The sequence below is a fragment of the Kogia breviceps genome, chromosome 8 (assembly GCF_026419965.1).
Source record: "Kogia breviceps isolate mKogBre1 chromosome 8, mKogBre1 haplotype 1, whole genome shotgun sequence".
NCBI classification, from domain to species: Eukaryota; Metazoa; Chordata; class Mammalia; order Artiodactyla; family Physeteridae; genus Kogia; species Kogia breviceps.
The window spans coordinates 112634763-112661064 of NC_081317.1; the positions used below are offsets into that span (position 1 = coordinate 112634763).

At 39.9% G+C, this 26302-nt stretch overlaps 1 long non-coding RNA gene across 2 annotated transcripts; it reads right to left on the reverse strand.

The window, feature by feature from the left end:
• On the reverse strand, nt 1-24452 carry LOC136794681 (uncharacterized). Of its 2 annotated transcripts, none has more exons than XR_010841759.1 (3): nt 24393-24452; nt 20154-20230; nt 1-146 (listed from the first exon to the last, which is right to left on the reverse strand). It is a non-coding gene; the product is annotated as an uncharacterized lncRNA (long non-coding RNA). The 2 variants fall into 2 exon arrangements; XR_010841760.1 differs by lacking the exon at nt 24393-24452 and adding an exon at nt 24167-24233.
• Between the last annotated feature and the right edge of the window lie 1850 nt (nt 24453-26302).

Here is a 26302-nt window from a genome sequence, read left to right on the forward strand (position 1 = left end):
GTACACCAGCAAGGGTAACTTTCTAAAACCATTTCTCACACCCCTGGCCCAGAGTTTCTATGATCACATGATGTGAAAAGGTGGTACACAATCAACAAGTCTTGGGAGTAGTTCTTCTGATCCCATCGTGGACAGATGCACGGACTCTGAGACAAATACACAAATCATTTTTTAACTAATTGCCTACTACATATAATAGACAACACATTCGATTTAAAAATTTGTTCTTAAATCCAATGTTTCACCTAATCAATTGTAGTATGACAACACACGTCATTGTTGTTGCTGATTTTTTTTTTTTTACTATATACTCTTCTTTGTAATAATTGACAACTGTCTTTATCATTAGAAAATGTCTGAGAAAAGAAAAATAATGAAAATTTGCATTCACCTTCATTGCCAATGTCTATATATCTCTAGTGTGTCAATATTTATGCCATTAGAAGCCTGAAATCAACAAAGTTGACTCCAGTCTGTCCTTTCTAGAAATCCAACAATGTGTACTTATTTTGACAGAAGAATTCTTGGTTTGAACAGTTTCCTCAACCAAAAACTTTATTTTGAAATATCTTAAATATTTGTTGAATATCATCACAAAGAACAACAACAACAAAAATTCATACCCAAGTAAGACTTTGTTGAACCCATGTGCTCTGAAAATGCTGAAGCCCAGTTAGACTTGGAGCAGGAGAAATATTAAGTGATAACTTTGTGAAATCATATAATCCAGGAAGTTTATTCTCATTACTGTACACAACCATAATTTCTTTTGCTTCTAAACATCCTGCTTCTAAGACGTTCATAGAAACTTACGACCAAAGAGGACCAGAGTGTTCATATAATCCAGTTATCACTTATTGAATAAGTTATACAATCTCGTCTTCCACACTCCCAGCAATAGAGAACCCACTATTTATTATTAGCTCCAACTTTTAGAAACTTCTTTCTTATACTCATTTTTGTATTCTTATATTTATTAAGATCAGTCTCATTGTAATCTCCTACATTTGATCTCCTCCTGCCATCTGAAAATATTAGCCAGAATAATCATTACCATTTCTTGAGGTCTTATTATGGGCCAGGAGGGACAACAGGCCTTCACATAGATTTCATCATTGAATCTTCACAACTAAACTGAGAAGTAATATTGCATCAGCCCCATATTTTCTAGATGATATAAAGGGCTAATCTGCATGATAGAATGTTACTAAGTAGCAAAACAGTATTTCAAACGCAGATTTGAAGAGACTAAGATTTTCATCATATTGCTGTATTCAGATAAATTTTACATACTTAAAAGTAATGATCATTTCTCTGCAAGTCTACCCTTTCCCCAGCTAAACACACCCAGTACCTCCCACCATGTCACCTGTATTAGTGCTTTTGTGATTATACTGTCCTATCCACTCTGCTCTGGGCATACCCAGTTTGTCAATATCCCAGCAGAGAAAACTACCCAGAAGGGAACACAGCACTCCAAATCTTCTCTAGGGAGAATACAGAAGCATGTGATAACCTCCCTTTCTCCAGATATTAATGTTTCTAGTAATGCAGACTAAAATGGCATAATTTTTTGAAGACTCATTATAGAATGAAACACACATCAACAAAAATTCTGAAATATCTTTTATAGGTTCTGCTGCTTAGTCAATTTCTCCAGCTTGTACCTGTACCCATAAATATATGCCTACATTTTCTTCTTGTAGACTTATATTAAATTTTATCTTGCCTGTATTAATCTATTAATTCCAAATTGTGGAAATTCTTTTCAATAATGAAAATAACATCTATTGTATTTGATATCTCTCAATTGGCTATTTATGTCTTTATTCAAGAAATACTTGAAAGTGAACAAGGCAACTGTTTAACAGAATACAATATAGGAGAATCCTTGTAGAGACCAATTCCAGTTCTAAGCCCCCCCCCCCACACACACACACATTCTTTTTAAAGAGGAATAATAGAGTAAGTCACTGAGCCATTCAAAGAGTTGACCAGATAGTAAATAATCAAATGGATGGATGGAGAAATGGCTCTGAAAAAGTGATATTTTGTTAAGTAAGGTGATGAGATACTAAAGACAAAATTCCATCTTTAACCTAAACATGGGACTCCTGGGGAAGGCCCACTGCATGAGACCCCCCTTCTGTCTGACAAATACTGATGGAGAAAGACTTTATGGAGAGAAAAGTCAGAGATATAACGAAAATCATCTTGCCTTCGATTGGTCCAGTTTTCTAAATGACAAAATATAATACCTTATGCACTAAAGTTTTAACCATGAATTACAGACCTTCCCTTTCCAAAAAACTAGTCAGCAGCATTGATTACCAAAATTCCTTGTTTCCTTTCCCAATCCAAGGAAAATGGGCATATAAAAAAGCCTCGTGCTTTATTTCATGCCCAGAAAGTAGGTGTCTCTGTGTGTGTGTGTGTGTGTGCATGTGATTTCCTCTGGCACACTTTGTGCCTCAACACTCACTAAGACACAGAGTTAAATCTGTGCTGCCCTTTGCCAGCTGCAGAAAACCAAATATTGTGCAGAGCTGCAATTTAAAGTGTATGAAATCGTACAGCTTCCCAAGGTACAGAATTGGAATCTATGAATGAAAATTCAAGAGAATTAAATTTGACACAGCTGAAGGAAAAGTTTTTAAAGATCAGAAAGGGAAACCGATATTATTGAACACCCAGTGTGCACCAAGAAGTTTAAACATACGACAAGTTGGTTCTTGTGTCACTCAATGGTTCTGAACAGCTGACGGAAGAGAATTGAAAAACTCAATTATAAGTTTCAAGCTGCATTCTCTGTTGTGAGAAACAGACATTATTTTAAATAAAAAGTTGAAGTTGTTCCTTTTTTCTAAGTAAACCAACCCATATAAATAAATTTTATATGCACAAAAGCAAAGTAAAAATTGTCTTCTGGAAAAAAAAAAGATCTGGGACAATGCATTACCATAGAAGCTAAACTAGTCTATGTAACAGGGAAAAGTTGACAATTTACTTAGTGCCAGCTAATTCCTCTATAAGCAGCAGAAAAAACAAAACAAAACAAACAAACAACACAACTATGATCATAGTAAGGTTGTACCCTTAAACTCAGATTACTACTATTATTTTAAAGAAATATTTCCCTAAATTATCCTGTCTGACAAATACTGATGGAGAAAGATGTATACTGATTCATATGTGTCTTGATACCTATGTCTGTATTTGTATATGTGTGTCTATACATTCTGCCTTAGTCTCTTTGGGCTGCTATAATGGAATACTATAGACTGGGTGGTTTGTAAACAAAACAAATTTCTTTCTCACAGTTCTGGAGGCTGAAAGTCCAAGATCAAGGCACCAGTAAATCCGGTGTTTGGTGAGAGCCCGCTTCCTGGTTCATACTCGGCTGTCTTCTCTCTCTGTCCTCAGATGGAGAAAGGGGCGAGTTTGCTCTCTGGGGTCTCTTTTACAAGGGCACTAATCTCTGCTCTCATGACTCAATCACCACTCAGAGGCCCACCTCCAACACTTTGAGGGTTAGGTTTCAACATAAGAATTTTGGGGGAATATAAACTTTCAGTCGATAGGGGTGTAAAGAAAATGTTTTTCCATCTCAAGGTCACAAAGAGTTAAGGGACTGAATTTGAAGTAGGTGAAATCACACCAGGGCTGCCCTGCTGGGAGGGTGAGGTGGCCGCTGTGACATGGCAATAGGCTGAGGACAGAGGCAGAAGCTTGAGGTCTGCCCCAGTGAGGCAAGCCAGGAACTCAGTAAAAACACTGCAGTAGGAGAGCCCTGTAATGGGACTCAGTCTCATTCCCGTATATGAGAACATCCACCTTTAGTGGTCAGTTTCAGATTTTTTATTGCTGGAATTTCCTTGCATTTCCCCAAGCCTCTAATAACGTCTTGTTGCAAGTTGTAGCTGCATCCTGCCTTTGTCATGGCTGCATGTATCCCGTGTGGGTGGTGATGCTACATGTGAGACAGAACAGCAGCCAGAGGGAAGCCAGTGTGATTCCTTGAAATAGCAGGAAAGGCTCAAGGGAGAAGCAGAGCAGAAGCCTGGAAAACAAATCTTAGAATGGGTCTGTGAAACACCCAGACCTACTGGATTCCCCAAAATATTCATGATAAGAACATGAGATAACATGGTAAAAGACAAACCGCTTGCTATGAAGTAGAAGTTCAACTCAAACTATTGCAATTTGTACGTAAAAGAGAAATGTGACCTCAGTCTAGTGACTTCTAGACTGAAATCGCACATCATACACACTATTTTCCAGTAGTTAAGTATCATAACAGCCCTTTGAAGTAGATATGTTTTGCTTCATAGAGGGAAAACAGGTTTGGGGAGCTAAGTTCCTACCCCTAAACAATATGGTTCCTAAATATCAACTTTAGCTTGTAGGTTGAGTTATACAGCTCGAAAGCTTCTGTTTGGTCTTTGAACCAAGCTTCTTTCCCAAAGATGAAATTGACTGTATGAAAAGAATTCATGCAGATTTTGAAGGGCAAGATGTCCAGGGATGTTATAAAGGCGATCATGTGTACATGTGGGGGCTGAACCATACAATTAAACATGCTGTGATTCTCATCCTTTGATCCTGTGTTAATTACAAACCACAAATCTAATTTCTTCGGGTAATTAACAAGGCAGAAATCATGGTACATTATTAGCCTATGATTTTTCTACTCCCAAATCAATTGGATCAACTGAAACGAGGAACTCTGATAATTATTTCAAAACAGGAAGTAAAAACAGGACCTTGGATAGCACTTTTTAAAGGAAACAAATGACACCTAAATGAGGCGTCCCTGTTGCCAGGTCTGTCTTGACATCGGCAGCTAGCAGCAGGGTGGAATGTGACGGTTTTTCATGCCTTCAGAGGGGAGCTGGCGTAGAGATTAAGTGTGGTCCCAGAGGCTAGCACAGCACACTGAGGGAAAAAAACCCACGTTCTGCCAAGGTAATGAAAACGCTGAAGGTCTGCCAGGGTTAATTAGTAACACAGTGAGGAGACCCTGTTCACCAATGGTCACTTGGAGGTGAACCAAGAACCGCCTGAGCAGAGCTGGGTTCCCTGCCATCCTGGTCGACCGTAAGCTGCAGCTACTGCGTGCAGAGAGGCAACAAAGATATTTTATCTTGACCTTCTTTTACCAAAAGCTCCCTCTCTTTCTTTCAAATATATGACTCGGGCTTCCATGGCGGCGGAGTGGTTAAGAATCCACCCACCAATGCGAGGGACACAGGTTCAAGCCCTGGTCCAGGAAGATCCCACATGCCACGGAGCAACTAAGCCCAAGCGCCACAACTACTGAGCCCACGTGCCACAACTACTGAAGCCTGCGTGCCTAGAGCCCATGCTCCGCAACAAGAGAAGCCACCGCAATGAGAAGCCCACGCACCGCAACGAAGAGTAGCCCCCGCTCGCTGCAACTAGAGAAAAGCCCGCGTACAGCAATGAAGACTGAGCGCAGCCAAAAATAAATAAATAAAATTAAAAATATATATATATATATATATGATTCAATATAGAAAATACAGTCCCCAAATCTCCAACCCTTGGACTTCAGACTGGCCTTCAGCTCTATCTACATTCTTCCTGCTCGGCCTGTCTCTTAGATCTGATGCCCCAATTCCTCCAAAAGCTTAATTATACTATTTTCATAAGAATTTTTTCTTCAAATCCAGAAGAATATATGTAAATATTCACAATTTTTAAATGACAGACCTAATGGTCTGTCCCCTCCAAAACTATTCACAACTGCCCTCCTCTCTTGCCCCCCTTGATACTAAATAACTCAATATTTTCAGACGTCCAAAACTCTTCTCTAACAAAAGCTATCATTTGCTTATTTACATAAAATAGGAGACCCTTTTTCTGGGAAGGATAATTTATGAAAACATAAAAATGACTATGTGTTTTGTTATTTGAGGATTTACCAATAGATTCTGTACCAACTTATTTGATTTTTTTCAGAGCTATGTGGTCTCCCAAATTCCAGAAACTCTCTCAAATAAACTGCAACAGACTTAAACCATGAGCAGAAGTTCATCTTGTCAGTCAACAAGCATTGCTAGTGTGCTTGACACATGGGCAAATAAATCAAGAAATAGACTGCATTCCAACTGTTATCTAAGATGACTTGAAAATGATCTGAAGATAATTAAAAAAAAAACTGGCAAGCTATCTTAGCTCTATGAGGGGAAAATGGGAAGAAAATTAATTATGTCTATCGGAAAAGCGTTGCTAAACCCTTTGCTATGACTTTGCTTTCTCTTGGGATTTCTCAATAGCTAGTTCGGACAAATGGGCGGGGCCAGGACCAGGATTAAGTAAGTGAGGCCTTTGCCTTGGCCGCAAAGTTCAAGAGGGTGCCAAAAAGACCCAATAAGTAAGAGAAATAATCTGTATAAGTAATATTTTTAGAAATCAAAATGAGTGCAAAAAACTTTATGATGAACAAATTATCAAAATTTTAAACATGGACAAGATCAGCTAATGGGCATTAGCTAAAAAGCAAAAGAGAGAATGAAATTATTTGACATAACTTACAGTGATCCATCAAAAGTCAACTATAATTTTAATTTTTTTCATAAAATTTAAAGTAGAACTACATACAGTCCAGCAATCCCACTGCTGGGTATATATTCAAAGGAAACTAAGTATCTCAAATACTGTATCTGCATTCTGGTGTTCATTGCAGCATATTCACAACAGCCAAGACTTAGAAACAACCTAAATGTCCATCGACAGATGAATGGATAAAGAAAATGTGGGAGACAGAAATGATAAACACAGTGGAATGTTATTCATCCTTTAAAAAGGAGAAAATCCTGCTATTTGCAAAAACATGGATGAATCTGGAGGACATTATGCTAAGTAAAATAGGTTAAATAGAGAAAGACAAATAGTGTATGATCTCACTTATATGTGGAATCTTAAAAAAAAAAAAAAGTCAAGCTCATAGAAACAAAGTAGAAAAGTGGTTGCCAGGGACTGAGGGGTGAGGGAAATGGAGAGAGGTTGGCCAAAGGGTAAAACTTTCAGTTATAAGACAGATAAGCACTAGAGATCTAATGTACAGCATCGTGAATATAGTTAATAATACTCCATTATACACTAGAAATTTGGCAAGAGAGTAGATCTTAAGCATTCTCATCACACACATAAAAAACGGTAACTATGTGAGGTGATGGATGTGTTAATTAACTTGACTGTGGTGATCATTTCACATTGTATGCATAGATCAAATCATTACATTGTACACTTTAAATATATACAATTTTATTTTCAAATATACCTCAGTAAAGCTAAGGGAAAAAACTCAACTATGGAACAAAATATGTGCAATGAGAAGAAGAAAAAGAAAAGGTATCTTAACAACTGATATCAGAATCCCTGTTAGAAAAGAAAATGTCCTCCATTGACAAAGCAACACCTTGATCAGCATTTCTGGCTGTAGGATGACCTCAGAGCATGACCATTATGGGTTGGAAATGAGAAAAGAGAACCACATACTTAACCAATACAGAGGGAATAATTGTCAACGTCTCTGACCAGCCTGAAGGAGAAAAGAAAGAACAAGAAGACAAGAAAGGTGATAGCTAGGTCCCTGTGAAGAGGGGCGCGAAATTTCTTAATGGCTAAAGAATTTTTAAGGCTGGAACTACCAATGGTTCAATTGTAAGTTACAGATTCTGCTGCCCTTGGATGTAACTTCTACCTTCAATGGCATTACACTGTCAGGAAAGTCTGCCATATGTACGTTCCTGAGTCAGAGAAGGAGGGAAAATCCAGGCACTGACTATTGATCCAGGTAAGGAGTGGTGCTAGAAAGCGAGGCTGCTTGGTCTCAGTGCTGGCTGTCCATTTTATTTTCTTAATCTGTCTGTTCTACTTTCCATGTGCAGAAGCAGGGGGACGAAAACATTCATAAACTTGTCTAAGTTAAAGTAACTCGGTAGGACTTCCCTGGTGGCACAGTGGTTAAGAATCCGCCAGCCAATACAGGAGACCAAGTTCGGGCTCTGGTCCGGGAAGATCCCACGTGCTGCGGAGCAACTAAGCCCGTGCGCCATAACTAGTGAGCCTGCGCTCTAAAGCCCATAGTCACAACTACTGAAGCCCGCCCCCCTAGAGCCCATGCTCCACAACAAGAGAAGCCACTGCAATGAGAAGCCCCTGCACTGCAATGAAGAGTAGCCCCTGCTCGCCACAACTAGAGAAAGCCCACACGCAGCAACGAAGACCCAACGCAGCCAAAAATAAATAAATAAATAAATAAATTTATAACCAATAAAAAGAGGAACTTTCAAAATAAAATAACTTGGTGTATGATAATTAATAGATTATCTTGCTCATCTCACGTAACATTTTCATCTGATTTCACTCCAGTCTTTAGTGAGGGTAACAACCCTTTCACTTTTTGTTTGCATTTTCTTTTTTTTATTGAAGCTTACTTGAATTACAATGTTGTGTTAGTTTCAGGTGCACAGCACAGTGATTCAGTTATATATATACTTTATACATATAGATATATAAAGTTATATTCGGTTTTATATTCAGTTATATATCTATATGTATATTCTTTTTCAGATTCTTTTCCCTTATAGGCTATTACAAAATATTGAGTAGAGTTCCCAGAACTATACAGTAAGTCCCTGTTGGTTATCTATTTTATATATGTGTTTATATGCTGTGTCTTTTCCTATGCTTTCAGTTGCAACATTACTAAATTATTTTTTAAAGACATATCTCATGTAACAATTACTAGTTGTATTTTGCTTTGTGATTCAATCAGAATCTTTTCTTTTTGTGGGTTCACTTAGCCCATTCATATTTATCAATAAATTTTTTGGTCTTGTGCCTGCCATCACATGTGCTGTTATGCTTCAAATTTCACTGCTTTCTTTATTCACTGTATGGTCTACTTTATTTGTTTGATTTTGTTTTGAATATGTGTCTTCAAATAATTTAGACAATTCATATTTTTGTTCTAATGGTTGGGAAAGTTAATTAATACATCTGTCCCCTGCTTCTTCATATGGAAAGTAGAATAGGTAGATTAATAAAATAGAATATATATGCATATATGTATATATAATATATTTTGTATACCACTGAATGTGGCATATCAGACTGATGAATAAATTAAAGATAAATTAATAAAAGATGCTAAGACAATAATTTACACTAATAGAGAAAAACATCAAATCAATTTAGACAATTTTAACAATATCTGTCAGGGATCTCTAAAGTATAACTTCTTTTAGTTCAGTGCTTCTACTTGCAGGGAAAAACAAACAAGCACAAAACTTCACATAAAGATTACTTTCACAATATTTAGTGTGTACATACAGATACTTAGTATGTCATGGAAGATTTAAAGTTTGCCATAATGAAAACCTCACAGTGACAGGGATCTTTGTCCTTTTTTATTCATTGTCTCTAGAAGAGCACCAAAGGCACACAATAAATATTTGTAAAATGAATGAATGAAATCTTATATTTTCTACTTGTGATGGTCTCATGAATTTTTATAGTTTTAATTGCTTTCATTTGATCATTTTTTTGATTCTCATAATTTTAATTTTTTCATAATTCTGATATTCTACAACAATGCTAAATAATAAAGGTAATAGGAAAAAACTTAATACTAAAGATAATAACAGAAAACATTTTATGCTACATTTCATAGTAATTCCTCTATTGATTTACTGTAGAAAATGATGTCGTAATCTCTCTCTCTGGAAGAGTGAGAGATACATATCACTATATAAAGATTCTAGTAAGTCCAGAAGAATAGAAACATGTTTATCTTTGTTAGTACTTTTTAAAATGTACAACGTGTTGAGCTTTGTGAATTTCTATTGACAGGAGTGGTAAAATTCCAGGCCTGGTGTGTACATAACCTGTCACAAATATGAACCAGTGCTTAGGCAAGTTCTGTTTATTCCTTTCATTAGAAATACTTCATTATGTACCAATTCTGTGATGTAATTTTGGTGGAATTAAACTTGAAGAGTTCAAAATTTAAAAAAAAATAAAAATAAATAAAATGTCTGACGTTGTACCCCAATGAAAGGTTTTTGGAAGTAAACATAATAAAACATTTTGATACACTAGGTTACTTGGGAGCAGCTTTTGAAATGCTGACATAAACCAAGCCTCAACTTTCTGCTTGTTTCAGCTTATAAAAATATTTTGGATAAAAAATACAAAATTTAATTTTTCTCTTTCTAAATTGTATAGAAGTACCACAATTTTTTCCACCTAACCTATTTTTTTATGCAGAAAAGTCCACTCTGAGCTGTGATTAGTCTATTGCTTAATGCAAAATATTCTTATCCAAATACCCGTGTTTTAAAAATAATTTCTTTTACTTTCAAATGTAAAAATCTGTTTAAATCACAGTGTGATAAGTAATATGTATTCATTGCAAAACACATGAAAGAGTATGAAGAAGAAAATTAACATCATTCATAATCCCACCGCTCAGAGACAACAAGGGTGATATAAATGTCTATCCATTTATCCATCCATCTTCTTATGTACATACATTTAAAATGCCCCTGTATTTGTATGTCTTGCTTGCTTCTTCCAACATATCATGTGCATGTTCTCATATTATTATATATTCTTGAAAACCATGAATTTTGCAGCTGTGACAATTTATCATAAAGACATAAAAACTTTTTAACTTACTATTAATATTTAGCTTATTTCTAGTTATTAGTTGTATAAATAACACTGTGCAGAAAGACTTGGATGTAAATCTTCATGTGAGAATCATGTATTATTCCTCACATGGGGGAAAAACCTGAGAGGCCAACTATGAGGTTGAAGCATATTATCCTACAAGGTTATGGGATCTTTCTTTCTTTTCTTTCTTTCTTTCTGTCTGTCTTTCTTTCTTTCCTTCTTTCCTTCCCTTCCTTCCTTCCTTTCTTCCCTTTTTTCTTTCTTTCTTCCTCTTTATCTTTCTTTCTTTTTCCATTTGCATTGAAATGAAGAGCTCTGAGATCCTACCTCTTTCAGTTTGTGCAAATTATAAAAATAGACATACTCTGGTTTTCATTATCAAAAGTCACCAGAAAGAATTTCTGCCTTGTCATGGTACTGGAGAAAAGCTAGCCTTGACCGATTTCATTTCCCAGAGTAGCGTGGTCCAAACGCTCACTGACACCGAGGAACCATGAGGAACACAACACAGTGCATCCTCCTAACGTAACAGATGGCAGGTGTGTTCAGGGAAAGAGATGGCAGTGCAGGGAGGGTTCGTTCATATGAATTACACGCCGCCTGCACGTTCCACCTTGCAATCCCTCTACCATTGGGCCATTCTGTCCCTTAAGAAATGATATACTGTCAAGGACACTGTGTGGAAATCAGAGGAGGAAGAGGTGTGGGACATGTCTCTCTTACTTGCAGAAAATTATCAGTGGGATGGGACAGACTCTGTTCCTGGGGGGTTTCCAGATTTACTGTTTACCAGTTGATTCATCCTCGAAATTGAGCTGTAAAACATCAAGACAAAGGATGGTCTTGCTTACCAAGTCTGTCCCCCCACAGGGCAGCATGGTGTGCTTCCAACACTTTATAGGCCTCCTCCAGATGACTCAAGGGATGGGAATTTCACCACCCCTTGTGGGAGATCCTTTTATGGCCTCTGAAGTCTCACCCATTAGGACAGTCCTCCCGATGAAGCCATTTTTTCCCCCCTTTTCTTCAGTTCATTCATTGCCCTTAGATAATCCCCTAAAGACCACCTCCACAATCCCTCTCCCTCTGTGGGGCTTATACTTTCAATTATCTGCAAACAGCTATCAGGGTCCACCCCACCACACATGCACATACCCCTTAGCTCTACGGCCAACTTACACACATGTAATTCTTTTAATCTTTCCTCATACATCAAAACCTCCAGCTGCTTAATCATTTTAGCTCCTCTAATAAGCAGTGAATTTGAAGGGGGATTACAGTCTCCTTCTCCAGCTTTTCTCGTGTCAGCTGTATGCCTTCTCCTCAACCACATGCCAGATTTCTGTGTGCCAACAGTCATTCATCAACGGAAATGAGGCTTCTCTGGAATGCTGTGTTCTATAGCACAAAAAAGGAGAAAAATCCCTCCTACCCATAACTCATTGCTAGGGTGAATCAATATTTATACAAACTAATAAGGAGGGGAAATCTGAGAGAAATTTAGGACTACCCAAGTTTCCGAACCACCGAGAAACTTTTTAACCATAAGTAAAAATTTCAAAATACTCTGTCCCGTTGAAACGTGGACAGCAGACTAATTGAGGAAATTCAATCACCTTTAGGTAAAGGAAGTGTTGAAGGGTTGGCTACTCACTCCTTTCTTGATGAAAAATTAGCTTAGGTGAGAGCCCAGAACGCAGACACCTTCCCCTCTTGTTCTTTAACCATGGTCTGAATCGCTGGTGGTTTCCATGGTCCCTCAAGGGACTCATATACAAAGCCTGACTATAATAGGAAGCCTCAGTCTCATTACACAACCTCAGACGGCTCCAGTCTTCAGAATGGTTTTCCAGCTGCCCCAAGAACGCTGCATGCTCTTCGAGTCTCCAAAACCCCACCTATAGCTCCTCTACTCAAAGGCATCTCCTTTGCCCATCTTCCTTTCCAACCCTCATCCATCCATCAAAACCTAACTTCAGTCCCATTTCCTCCAGGGAACCTGCCCTTTCCTCTAGGCCTCATTATGTTTCATGTCTATACCATTAAAATAAGCTATCTTGCATTACTCCTTCCTCTGTTTGCTTTGAGAGTTTGAGAGCTTTCTCTCTCCGCGGCTTTACAAACCACCCGCCTACAACAGGGATTACGTCATATTTTTTCATTATCCCCCAAAAGAACCAACAGACTGCTCTCCACAAAGTGGGAACTTCATAAATATTTCTTGATTCCAAACGCAGTGAGACCCTCATAAGATAGCTCCCAAGCACTGAAAGGGTTTTAAGGATTTGTAAAATAGTACATATGTTTTGTGTTCAAAATAGTAATGTTCAAAAACTGCTATCTTTTGCCTTCATCTCTATTACTGAAGAGTGAAAAAAAAGTAGCAGAGCCAACAGCTACATATTCCATTTGAGATACCCAAAGTTCCTTCTCATCGTTTCTGGAATTAGGTCTGTACGTGGCTAGGCTTCTTTTGTGTGTGTGGAGAAACCACCAGAACACTGATACCAATTTAAATACTGCTTCCTGTATTTTGAATATATGTTTTAAAAATCCAAAGTGATGAAAGTACATTTAATCCAAAAAGTGAAAACTTCATTCATCACTCACTCAAAGGAATGACAAACTATTCCTTTCAAAACGATCTGACTTAGAAGTAGATACGAGACCTAACAAAATCTTCTTTATAAGTAAAAATGCTCTACGTGCCTAAGTAGAGGGATACACACGGGTATCACCTTACATGTGGATTCTTATGTCACCGAAAAATTGCATCTTATTTTTTTCAACCATCTTCAAGGAGCCACCTTCAATTTAAGAGTATTTTTGGATTCCCAGGATCCATACGTGTTTCCTCCAGAACAATCTTCTTAGTCTCCCTGCCTACCATCCATTTCTACAACATAGAACCCTACTGGGCATTACTGTTCCCCGAATTTAATCCTCTTACTTCATGGTGACACTGACTCACTTCCTTAGTGTAAACCATTACTCCACAATTCTCAGCAAAACTGGATTTCAAAAATAAACACAGGAAAAGGTAGAGATTACGGACGTAAAGATTAGTCTTTCAAATGAACTGATTCCCTCATCTAACTCAACGTGAAAACTCCAAACGAGTTTGCCCACAGGGTTCCTCATATGAGTACACGAGGGCATTCAGGATTAATTCTAAAATGTGTAAGACGCTTGCACCGCACTGAATATACATAAATATTTGTGATGTTGTCTCCACCAATTCTTTTTAAGCACAGAAGAAATAAATGCTAAAACAACCAAACAGCAAATATTTTGGTGCAGAATTAACCAAATGGTGTGTTTTCTTCCTTAGCGATGTGGTTTGTATCTGTAGGCTAAGATTGAGATAAGAATAATCATGTCATCAGTATTTGGATTTTCATGTAAAGAACACTCATTAACCTCCAGTCAGTAGAATAAATCATTATTTTTAGTTGTTCATCTCATATTACGTTAAAATCGGGAAAAATTCATTCATTTGGCCAGGCAGCCAGTCAGCGAGGGCTGGAATTAGTAGGATATTAGCCGTGGTGTCACTGTAAACTTGCTCTTAACGGAAGTTTTGTGTTTACACAGTACATAAAGAATGAAACTGTGGCAGTAATATTTCAGATTTTCTCTCCTCCTAATAACACGACTGTTAGCTCTACGGCAGCACTGGCCAATAGCACTTTCTGTGATGAAGGAAATGTTCTCTATGTGAATTATCCAAACATTAACCTCCGGCCAGACATGGCTTTTGAGCACTTGGAATGTGTCTAGTGCAACTAAAGAATTAAATTTATAATTTTATTTAATGTTAGTGCCTTGGGTGATAATAGAAGACAAAGCCTATAATAAAGGCAGGAGGCCCTCCATTGTTGGTAATCCACCCATTTTCAAAAATTCTTGTTTTATAAATGAAAATTATTATCATTATTAATTGTGAAATCTGTTACAAGTAATTTACCTGCCATATATTTGCAATTTGCAGGATTCCTTCAAAATTGGTATCTACACTGATAGAAGCATTATTTCTCCAAGAGAAAATGAATGAAAAATCCTTTAAATGCAATAAGCGTAAACAGAATCCATTTACAGCCTCGTGTTCCTTTTTCCTCATTTTCCAACTCTCCCACAGTCCAAGGGTTAAAAGTCTAGTGAGTTCTTCCAAGAAAAGATAAAATCTAGGCAGCTGGGAGAAACGCACTCTGTGCTGGGATTCCAGTTTGCTTGTGGCTGTCTGGAACCAGAGCCCATGGTTTCTTTTACCTTAACATGGCTTCTCAGCCATCAGACAACCCCGAATGGCCCCTTGTTGAATGAACCCAACCTGGGCCTTCTCCTGAGATTTCTGTCACTTCATGCGTCATTGGAGCTGCTTGGGTCATGTTCAAACAAAAAATCCACACCACTTCTGGTCAGGGTTCTGCAAAGACATTTTCTCTTTGCCAAGGCCAGTCATGATGGGCCAATCTGTAGGCTTCATAGTTTGTTTAAAATAAGGATAAAGTCTTAATATAAAAATTAACCTCGTGAAAGTAGAATTTTCTTTTCTTCTGTGTTTTCAGCCTCAAATGAAGATGCCTATTAACCTAATGGGCTCTAAAAGGTTGAAAAATACTCATCAACTGTTGTCATCTGTGTGAAGCAGAGCCAGTATTCATGTGCCAGTTGGTGGGGGAAGAGGAAACAGAGAACATTCACTCTATTCTCACACCATGTGCATTTCTAGATCTGTTTGGGCCTTTTTGGTGGGGGGGGGGGGGGCTGCTGCATATTTTTTCCTTTGTCTTGCCAGTTTCACAGTTTTAGAAACACTAATGATGTAGGCGGTGTCCCTTTCAGTCTACAAATTGACAGTTGACAAGCGGTGGAACATTCTGAAAGTTTTCCATTCCCTAACTCGGCACCGTTTAGATTTTGCTTCCCGACCCTGCCGTGGTGGCATAACCCAGATCTCAGTTAACTGGGATAATCACCCCTTGTCGTTAGAGTCCAGGTCTAGGTGAGTCCGTGGCGCCAACCAAGACCTGGGAAGGGGGTGCCATGGGCGCTTTGCTGTCAGGTACCCACTGCAGCGCGTCCCAGTTGCTCTTCACTCACCAGGCACTCAGGTGGCCACCATCCCTTCCCACACGACATTTCTGTCCCTGGGGTCCGTCACCATGTGCCGCCATGTTGGTCAGCCTGCTCCTCGGGAATCTCTGGGGGGCTGTCTGTATGTGTCTCCCAGACCCACTGGGCAGCCTGTCCTGCTCTGAGGTCCTGTCGCCTTCAGGAGCTCTGCGTCCCCTCTGCTCACAAAGCCCACAAATCCATCTGGCGTGTTTACAAATCCTTACAGAATTAACTAGATCTGGTTCCAGCTCCTCTCCCAGGACTCACCAAGCTCTCTCTCAGCACTTCTCTCCCTCCTCTCCTCCCACACTCCATCCAGGGAAATGTTTTCTGGTGTGACAATAAAATCCCTCATTCCCCAAATCTTTTTTTTGACTACCCCTCACACCTTCTCTCTTCTCCCTCTGGCTTTGACTTTTGTAAACTAAAAGCACAAAGATTTTTGCTCTGTCACATCCCCGAGGCTGTGAGCACTAAACGAGCTAGCTATTTAAATGTGGGTCTAAGGTGGTACTGATGGAAACAGGCAGATATGGAAAGAATCTTCTGAACTACTAGGAGACAGGAAAAACTATTAGTTAAAACAATTTAGGGCTTCCCTGGTGGCACAGTGGTTGAGAGTCCGCCTGCCGATGCAGGGGACACGGGTTCGTGCCCCGGTCTGGGAAGATCCCACATGCCGCGGAGTGGCTGGGCCCGTGAGCCGTGGCCGCTGAGCCTGCACATCCAGAGCCTGTGCTCCGCAACGGGAGAGGCCACAGCAGAGGCCCGCATACCGCAAAAAAAAAAATAAACAATTTAAAAAAGTCTACGACAGGTAGTTCCATTTGCAGGAGGTTGGGAGGGTGACAATTATGTTCTGCTTAGACGCAGAGAACTGATGAGGCCATGTAAGTGCACATGATTGCAGTGGTTGGTGAGCTGTTTCCTCAAGGGACTCTCATCCCAGATCCTGGGCATCTTCTTCCAAGATGTTTATCTTCCCTTGCGAGATAATAAAACAAGACCTTACATCTGAACTTTCTTCTACAGTAACAAGTGAGTTTCTCCTTAGATCTGTGGCCGGGAGGCTGCAGAAGAAACTCCTATACCAACCAGGAAGTGAGCTAAATAAAAACTACATCTCTTCCCAGGTTGATTGTTAAGAGGTGGTCCTGCTTTCTGTACCACAAAGGGACGCTAGTGCAGAGTCTTTGATGTTTCAAAACAGTGATGCGTTCTGCAGTTCAGATTTGTGAAAATGTGCTTTCTGTCTGCCTTGCCTTGGGGTAAAGCCCAAGAGGACGTGTAGAATTCAAAGGTGGCCCTCCTCCACCAGCCCCTTTGCTTCTCCCTGCCGCCCTCACTTTTCCATGGCCTGGGGGGAACAGCTACCCTCTTGTTCCACCAGTCTCTGTTGCTGGAATCCTTTTATTCACTAAGACAACACACATTTATTGATCTCCTACAATGTCAGGCTCTAATCGGTATTAAGAAATGAAAATGACAGTCATCCTCGGGAAGAATTTACAGTCCAACGCTGGAAACCTTCTCTCTTTATCTCCTTTTTCCTTTACTGGAATCCTGCAGACACTGTTGTATATTTCTAGGAGACATTTTATAAAATTCTTCATAATTCTATCTCATGAGCCCCTCTAAACTGGAGGATGTTTCCTGCTTCTTCTATCTTTCCAACACAGCACCCATATCATTAAATGTTTTTACTGACTATACATTATCCATACTTCTCTTGGATGATAGATAGATACATATTGTTGCCAGAAAAATGCAGTTTCAAAATCCAACATGAAATAGTGAATGGTTAATATTCCCATCAAAAAACTAATGAATATTCCTTTTAGAAATTGAAATTTAAAAGCCATCAGGGAGGGCTTCCCTGGTGGTGCAGTGGTTGGGGGTCCGCCTGCTGATGCAGGGGACATGGGTTCGTGCCCCGGTCCGGGAGGATCCCGCGTGCCGCGAAGCGGCTGGGCCCGTGAGCCATGGCCGCTGGGCCTGCACGTCCGGAGCCTGTGCTCCACAACGGGAGAGGCCGCAACGGTGAGAGGCCCGCGTACCGCAAAAAAAAAAAAAAAAAAAAAAAAAGCCATCAGGGAAGATAAAATAGCAACATTATAATTATGCTTATAAATGCTGTCCTCTGTGACAACTAAATTGGAAAAAAATGGTTTCAAGGCCAAGAGCTAAAGTTTCCAATATCGTTCTTCAATATTTTACTCAGTATTTTCACGACTCCATGCTCGCCCATAAACATAACATTTATCATGTCCGGATTTAAATCCCAGATTATTATCATAAACATAAGGCAGGTAATTTTATAAGAACATTATCTGGTATGTATTGACATGAGTGGGATATTTACATAACTATAGTATAGTCACGTTATTACTTCAAATGTCAGAAGCATTGCACTTCTTAACACATGTACAAAAACGTTAGTGTTTGTTCTTGTTTCGTTTTTTTTAACTAAGTAGGCCATCGAGACTATTTTTCACACATTTTACAGCAAAAACCTGACCTCAAAATACGTCGTGACTCATCTGGCAGCTCTTTTGTAATTCATTCCTACACTATGAGAGATGAGCGGGGTAGACAAAGATTAAATACATATAGAAACAAGAATTTATATTTATTATTCCTATTTCAGGAACATACCCATGTTTCTGAAATATTTCTAGCAAACTGCTGACATTTTGCTGCATGACAATCTAATTTTTATTTTGGCCTGAAGTCTTTCTGCGGCTGATCTTTGGGAAAAGGCACACTGTGGTTTATTCACTTTGGAAATGATTCCAGAGTGAAGAGTGCCCTCCAAAACGAAGCTGGCTCTAGCTGCACATAATATTTTCCCCAGAAGTGCCTAATAAAGTCGACTAAAATAAGAAAGTCCTCATTATTTCTGATAAACAGTAGAGACTGGAAATTCATATTTCATTTTCGTACCAGAGGTGTGGAGTTGAGATTACAGTAGTGTTCTTCTTCTGTGCGGTATAATGGCCTATTATTTTACGAATTCCTATTTACTTTGCGTCGGTAGCTTAACTCTGAGTACATTCTACCTTTCTTCTCTTGCCAGCTAAGTGGGGGAAAAAATGACCTCACACCCTACCAAGTGTCAAAGCTGCCTTAAAATATTGGTATTTAAAGGAGGTATAATACCAGTAAGTCTGGGGCGATTAAGAGTTCTGAGTGAGGACGTTCAAGGCTGTGTTATGTAGTTTGTGACAGAAATCTTAAATTAGTGTCGCAACACAGATGGCATGCCTTGCCCTCAGACTAGAAAAAAAGTGTTGTCAGACCCTTAGCCTGTGATGATGGCACTTAGTAAGTATTGCTCTAATGATGGGGCAAAGAATATATGGGTGCCTCCGATTCTGATTTTTTTTTTTTTTGGGTCAGAACTTTGAAGTTTTTAAAGCTCTGTTCTCTTCCTCTCTGCCAGGCTAATAAAAAGAATTATTATTACTACCACATTTGTGTCTTTTGGATTTTATTTTTGGCTAACGCAAGCACTTTTACAACATGATCTTGGTTGAAGGAGCAATTAGTATTAAGGAGCCTTATCCGACAATTACAGCACTTACGGCAATTATAATAGTAACTGAGGACGATGACGCCTTAGCTGAGTTACCCCAACGCTGCATTTTTCATTTTGCTTTTAAAGTTATCGAGGGCTGAACAGTGGAGGTTCCTCGTAACGACTTGGTGGCCAGATTGGAGGTCTGAAGCCCTGTCTGCCACACTGCGAAGCCATCAAAGGAGGTCTGTCCCACCAAGCTCTCCATTTTCACAACAGGATATCTGGTTTCTTTTATGAGGGTACAGCTACGTTAATTTGGTTTAGTGGTTTGTTGTAGGTAAGCGGGCTCTTCACAGCACAAACACCAAAATCCCCTTAAAGCAGTCTCTTGTTAATAGCTGGGGATTGGCAGATTTGCATTGTAAAGTGTGATTCGGTTGGATAAATATGTTTAGTCTAGTAAGCACTTTAGTGATTGAGTGTCTGTTAATGGATAAAGGTGGATTATGGTGAAACCTCTACGGGGCCGTCCCATGGCACTTAGCATCCGGAGGCTCGGAGCGGACGGAAAACAAGCGGGCACTACAGAACCGCTGAAGGGCTATAACATGTTTCCAATGTTCGGTGCTAATGCGGGGCTTTCAAATTTCAAATATTAATTTCAACAGAGGAGAAAAAAAAAAAAAAACAACCCAGCAAATTAGATGGCAGGGCTTTGGTTAACTTCCAGCAGTGACAAAATAGGGATGTCCCACATGCACGCTTAAAAGCTGACAGCTTTCCCTGGATTTAAAAGCAGAGAACATACCGAGAGGAAGTTCAGGGTAGCTCATTGACATCCGAGAATGAATCCAACTCCTGCTGAAATCTTTGCCTTCGGATATCCTGAAAGCAGAACAAGAGTCAAAAATTTTTTTAAAAAGACTTTCAAGTTATTGTTAAAGAATGTTACCATGCCTGTTCCTCTGTACCTACGTGTACACATAGTGTTTTACACTTTTCTGAGAACAACAGACCGTTGTAAGAATTGCAGACACTAATTCCTTCCCTCCCATCTCCAAGCAGCTGGAAATGAAGACTTTTCCATTTCTTCCTTTTGAAAATGAGTACCGCAACTATATATATAAATAAAACATGGGGAAAACCTTTGTGACCTTGGTCTATGCAAAGTTTTCTTAAGACAGGAGACAAAAAACAATCATAAAAGGAAAAATTGATAAATTAGACTTCATCAAAAAAAAAAAAGAAAGAAAGAAAGAAAATGAGTACTGGATTCTTCAAGAAAATCACCAGAAAATGTCACTTTTTTTTTTCTTCTCAGGTGAACATGCATAGGTATTTTTATGAGGTGAAAATATCAGCTTATTTCAAGGATGTAAATGGTATTTTAACATCCCAGGCTCTGGGACAGGGATGTTGGAACGAACGTCTGCTCCCAGCCGCTCATGAAATGCTTAAGACTTCAGGAACTAGTATATTTTTGCAGATTGGCTTTTCTACTGAAGTTAAACATATTTCAACCATCTTTCTCCAAGGCTCTTCCGATCCCTGCCCGGGGTTCACCAATTTTTATAAGCATCAGGTCATGGGCATTTATTTTCAGGACACCACCCCCTCAAAACCTTCCAATACCAACCGTTCATCCATTACCCTTCAGCCTCAGGTTTCCCTACAGTAAGTGGAATCAGGAGACACATAAATCAGGAATGATATTCGCAAACCTGAGAGAAAAGTGGGGCTGAGCCTTCAGTTTTCTAGATATCAGAGGAAAGTGTTATTCCAACACAAGCACTAACAAAGACCAGGTGAAAGTCTAGAGTCTAGTGAGGTGCTAGCCACTAATTTATTATATGACCTCGGACAGATCACAGCCTCGGTGGGTTCCAGTTTCCAATACACACGGTGTTGGCGATTAATATGACGTTGCTGACACCAATTCATTGTTATTAATGAAATGGGATAGTTACACATATATAGGTCCCAAACCTAGGTTTTTAGGAAGGAGAATTTTCCTTATTGTTGTTCCATAAGACATAATTTCTATTTTGAGCTCCAGTCCCACTGGATGGAGGAAAATATATAGTTACATATAACCCTAAAATATAGTTATTATTATAAAGCTATAATATATATTATATATAGTATTTTATATATTATAGTTTTATATAAATATAAATAGCACATATATAATTATAATTATATATATAGTTATTTCAGGGTGACTCACTCCCTTTCACCCAATTCCTAGAATTGTACCTAAGCTCCAGGGCCCTCCCAAGTGCCAGAGGTGTGTCATTTGTGGGGGAGAGGGGCAGAAGGTCTGGTGTCTGTACCTCATCTGCTCGTGTTGATACCTGCAAAGGCACCTCACCCTCATCTGGTTTCCAATTCCCGTTCACACAAACCACGGCCCAGTCTCCAAATATCACCCGAGATCTGTCTCAGGGATGTATGTAAAATCATGGGCTTTTCTCACATCTCACTGGGGCATGTGGAAATCTTCATCTGACTACTATGTCTGAACACCCTGATGCAGCCATGCCTGCTCTCCTGGCCCTCTGGCACATCAAGCAGAGAACTTGTCTTGCTACCACTGGTTAGGCAAAGTGCAAGTCCCCGATGCCCTCGGAGCCCTGAAACCCACACTGGGTTTTATCTCATGACCCCATACAACTGAGTCCTGGTGCAGCACTTCAGAACCTCAGCTGTCTTGCTTGTATTTCAATTCATTCTCTCTTATGGAATCTTTATTTGGTCTGGTAGGGATAAAATTAGGTCTGACTAATCCCATACTTTATCAAGAAACACAGGGTGACGTGTTCAATGACAAACCAAAGCTGGTGCCATCAGCTATGTTTGCACATGATTCTAGAAATGCAGTAACTTTAGCATAAGCTGTTCAGACTGCTATTAGCATCCTTCAGTTGACACCAAGGATGGGGATATCCACAAATTCTCCAGTCCTGTTCTTCCTCATCACATCAGCCTGGACCAGGAACTCGAAGCCCAGCAAACTGTCTTTGCATGGTATTTTTGCCTACCTCTAATCTGGAACCCAGAGTCGAAGATGATTTAGAGCAAGAACTGTGCAGAGAATGAGCAAGCAGTGTGATACAATAATACGTGTCCATGTGAAGAAGCGCCAAGAGGCGCTGGTGTTGGATAGACTTGAGTTAGGATCTTGGCTTTGCCAGTCTATAGCTTTATTCGTTTTCTCTGGTGTGCAGTAAATCACACAAACTAGGCAGCCTGCAATATCACCTTTTATGTCAGCGCTCTGCAGGTCAGCAGTCTGGGCATGGGTGGTGGGGCTGGCCTCTCTGCTCAGGGTCTCAGCCGCTTCTGGGTTCTCACATGGAGCTCAGAGCCCTCCGCCGGTCAGTATTCTGATCCTTGTGGCTATTGGACTGAGGCCTTGGTTTCTTGCTAGCTCTTGGCCGGGAATGATCTCAGCAACTAGAGGCTTCGTCCAGTCCTTGCTATGTAGCCTCCACCGTAAGCCCTCTGTCCATTGCCTGCCTTCAGCGGGGCACCGCCCCTTCTAGGCTCACCTGAGGTCAGGCGCAGACAAGACAACCTCCTTTCTGACTTATTGAAGCCAGCTGATCAAGGACCTCAGTACACCTGCAGAATCCCTTCTGCTATACACCTTACCTTCACTTAAAAAAATTCCACATTTCAAGTAACAGTGAATGAAAGTATTTTCCAAATGTTCTGGTTTTACATTCTATGTGATTAGAATTTATAAAAATAAGAGTTAAAAATATAACTTCAAATAGATATCTTTGGTTGTTTCTGATATTGTCCTTTATTAGCTTTCTTTTCAAACGTATTCTTTGTCAAACTCTTCTGGTTAAGATAAATTAAGGTGACAGTCCCTTTGACTTGAAAACCAATCTTATGCTCCATTATTTGCAGGAATTTTTTTAAGTGGGCAGTCTTAAAATTTAACTTTTTAACATATAAATTTATATCAAAAAAATAAAAAATTGATATAAAACTACTCTTATCTGTGGCTGCAATGTGACCTGGGTCAGTGTATATTAAATCTTCAAATATCAATTTACAAATTTATAAAATGAGGACACGAAGAATTTTATAGGGCTAAATTGTATGAGAATTAATACTTGGAGATCTTTGCATATAAGATCAGTACATATACAATTAAACTTTTGCTCAAACTACCATAAAACAAAAGCTTGTAACATCAATCCTGTTTTTTCTTCCAGTTTTATTGAGATATAATTGCCCTACAGCACTGTATAAGTTTGTGTACAGCATCTATACTATATTTTTTAACTAGTCCTTAACACAAACTAAAGGGTCTTGTCTTTCACCTACAATTTGAGACTATGCTTTGACTGCAAATCTAGCAAAAGAGGCATATTTGATGATGGCTTTGAAAAAGAGAGTGCTTTGGGTGCAGAATTAGCACTTTAAGTATTACATAATCAACATTTATGTTTCTCAAAAGATATAAAAATAAGCAATCCTGTGACATAACAGAAATACATGTAATTTTACCGTTTAAAATTACAATGTTATATGAAATTATATATAACTTAGTTATACAAAATTAGTTATGTATCAAAGATAGCCCCTAGGGCTTCCCTGGTGGCGCAGTGGTTGAGGGTCCGCCTGCCGATGCAGGGGACGTGGGTTCGTGCCCCGGTCCGGGAAGATCCCACATGCCACGGAGCGGCTGGGCCTGTGAGCCGTGGCCGCTGGGCCTTCGCGTCTGGAGCCTGTGCTCCACAGCAGGAGAGGCCACAACAGTGACAGGCCCGCGTACCGCCAAAAAAAAAAAAAAAAAATAGTTACCTGTGAGGGCTTCCCTGGTGGCGCAGTGGTTGAGAGTCCGCCTGCCGACACAGGGGACGCGGGTTCGTGCCCCGGTCCGGGAGGATCCCACATGCCGCGGAGCGGCTGGGCCCGTGAGCCATGGCCGCTGCGCCTGCGCGTCCGGAGCCTGTGCTCCGCAACAATGGGAGAGGCCACAACAGTGAGAGGCCCGCGTACCGCAAAAAAAAAAAAAAAAAAAAGTTACCTGTGAGGGCTTCCCTGGTGGCTGGTGGCGCAGTGGTTGAGTCCGCCTGCCTATGCAGGGGACGCGGGTTCGTGCCCCGGTCCGGGAGGATCCCACAAGCCGCGGAGCGGCTGGGCCCGTGAGCCATGGCCGCTGCGCCTGCGCGTCCGGAGCCTGTGCTCCGCGACGGGAGAGGCCACAACAGTGAGAGGCCCGCGTACCCAAAAAAAAAAAAGTTACCTGTGAGGGCTTCCCTGGTGGCTGGTGGCGCAGTGGTTGAGTCCGCCCGCCGATGCAGGAAACACGGGTTCGTACCCCGGTCCGGGAGGATCCCACATGCGGAGCCGCTGGGCCCGTGAGCCATGGCCGCTGCGCCTGCGCGTCCGGAGCCTGTGCTCCGCAATGGGAGAGGCCCGCGTACCGCAAAAAAAAAAAAAAAAAAAAGACAGCGCCTAAGGTTGCTACAACACTGTCATGCTTAAAAATAACTGAAATTGACTCATTTAGAAATAGTTTTAACATGTACCTGCTCATATGTAAATAAGACGTGTGGGAATAAATTACCTTAAATTCACAAGGAGACATAAATTCCCCATCTTTCACTTAGTAAGCGTCCAACTATCTTGACGCATGTAGTTGCAGATTTTAAATGCAATCAGTATTTTTTCATTAAAGAAATAAAGATTTGCATAAGTGTAAAAGAAATCTGCAGCTAATTATGCTTTTTCTCCATCTTTTCATTATATATTTGCCACCAAATCATAAAAAGCACTGTGAACCTGAAAACCAGTGATTAGTTACCATATAATTAAAACTTGAGATATTATACAACAGTTCACATAACATAGTTTTGTAGACTTCTGTGTGGAACATATATACAGTTTCATGAGTTTGATTCCTTAGACATAAAGCATTACACTTAAGAAATATTTTTCTGCCTAAATTGTGTTTAGAAATCTTTATTTCTCTCAATTATTCTTCCAAAAAAGAAAAAAAAATGTGCTATTTTCCTGCTGTAAATATTTTATGTTCAAAAGATTTGGCCAAATGGAAAAAGACATGGTTATAGTCACATCTGTAGAAAACAAAACAGAAAAAACACTGGAATTAGATTTTTGTGAATAAAAAACAAACATAAAACCCCCCAGAAAAATAGGTTGCAGCCAGATAGGTAGGTGCTTTGTTCCTTGCCCAAGCCCTGTCTGAGAGAACATGAAACACAAAGGGCGTCCACATATCTGGAGGAAGCAGCTGCAAGAGTGATATAGGGCCTATTCTTATAAGGAAAGGGCACCAGCAAATCTGCTTGAGCATGAATATTAGATTTGCTGAGTTCTGCGGACATCACCATGGGAGATAAACATATTAGGAAAACTGGGCCTCCTGTGGCTGGAGAAATTTCCAGATGAGAGGAGCGATGCCCATCCTGACAACCTCGGGTCCGGCTGGCGGCTGCAACCCCGCCGAGTGTCATCTTAAATACCACTAGTCCAGAACAAGTGGATCAAAATGAACTCTGAACCTTTGTTTCCTTCCCAGAAGGACTAACAGCTGCCTGCATCTGGAAACTGTGCGAAAGTTCTTTACAGCTGTGACATAATAAACAAGCTAAAAAAAAAAAAAAATCCACACGATCTACTGTTCCATTTACATTCTTGCCCCTTCTCTGGCCTCATTAAATTGTAATCTCACATCTAATTATATTTTATCAATTTATTATTTCTTCAACTTGAGAATTAAATTGAAAACATATTGAAGCCAAAAAGTAAATATCTCACAGTTGTTCTTTCTTGTTTTGTGTAAGTGCGTGATGACCAGGACCTGAGTTGTATGGGGCAATCAGCGTGGATGGTGTGCTTTTCGCAGTAAATGGGGCGGGTAGCAGGGGGGCGGGGGGGGAACCAACATGTTCAAGCTGTAGAATATGATTT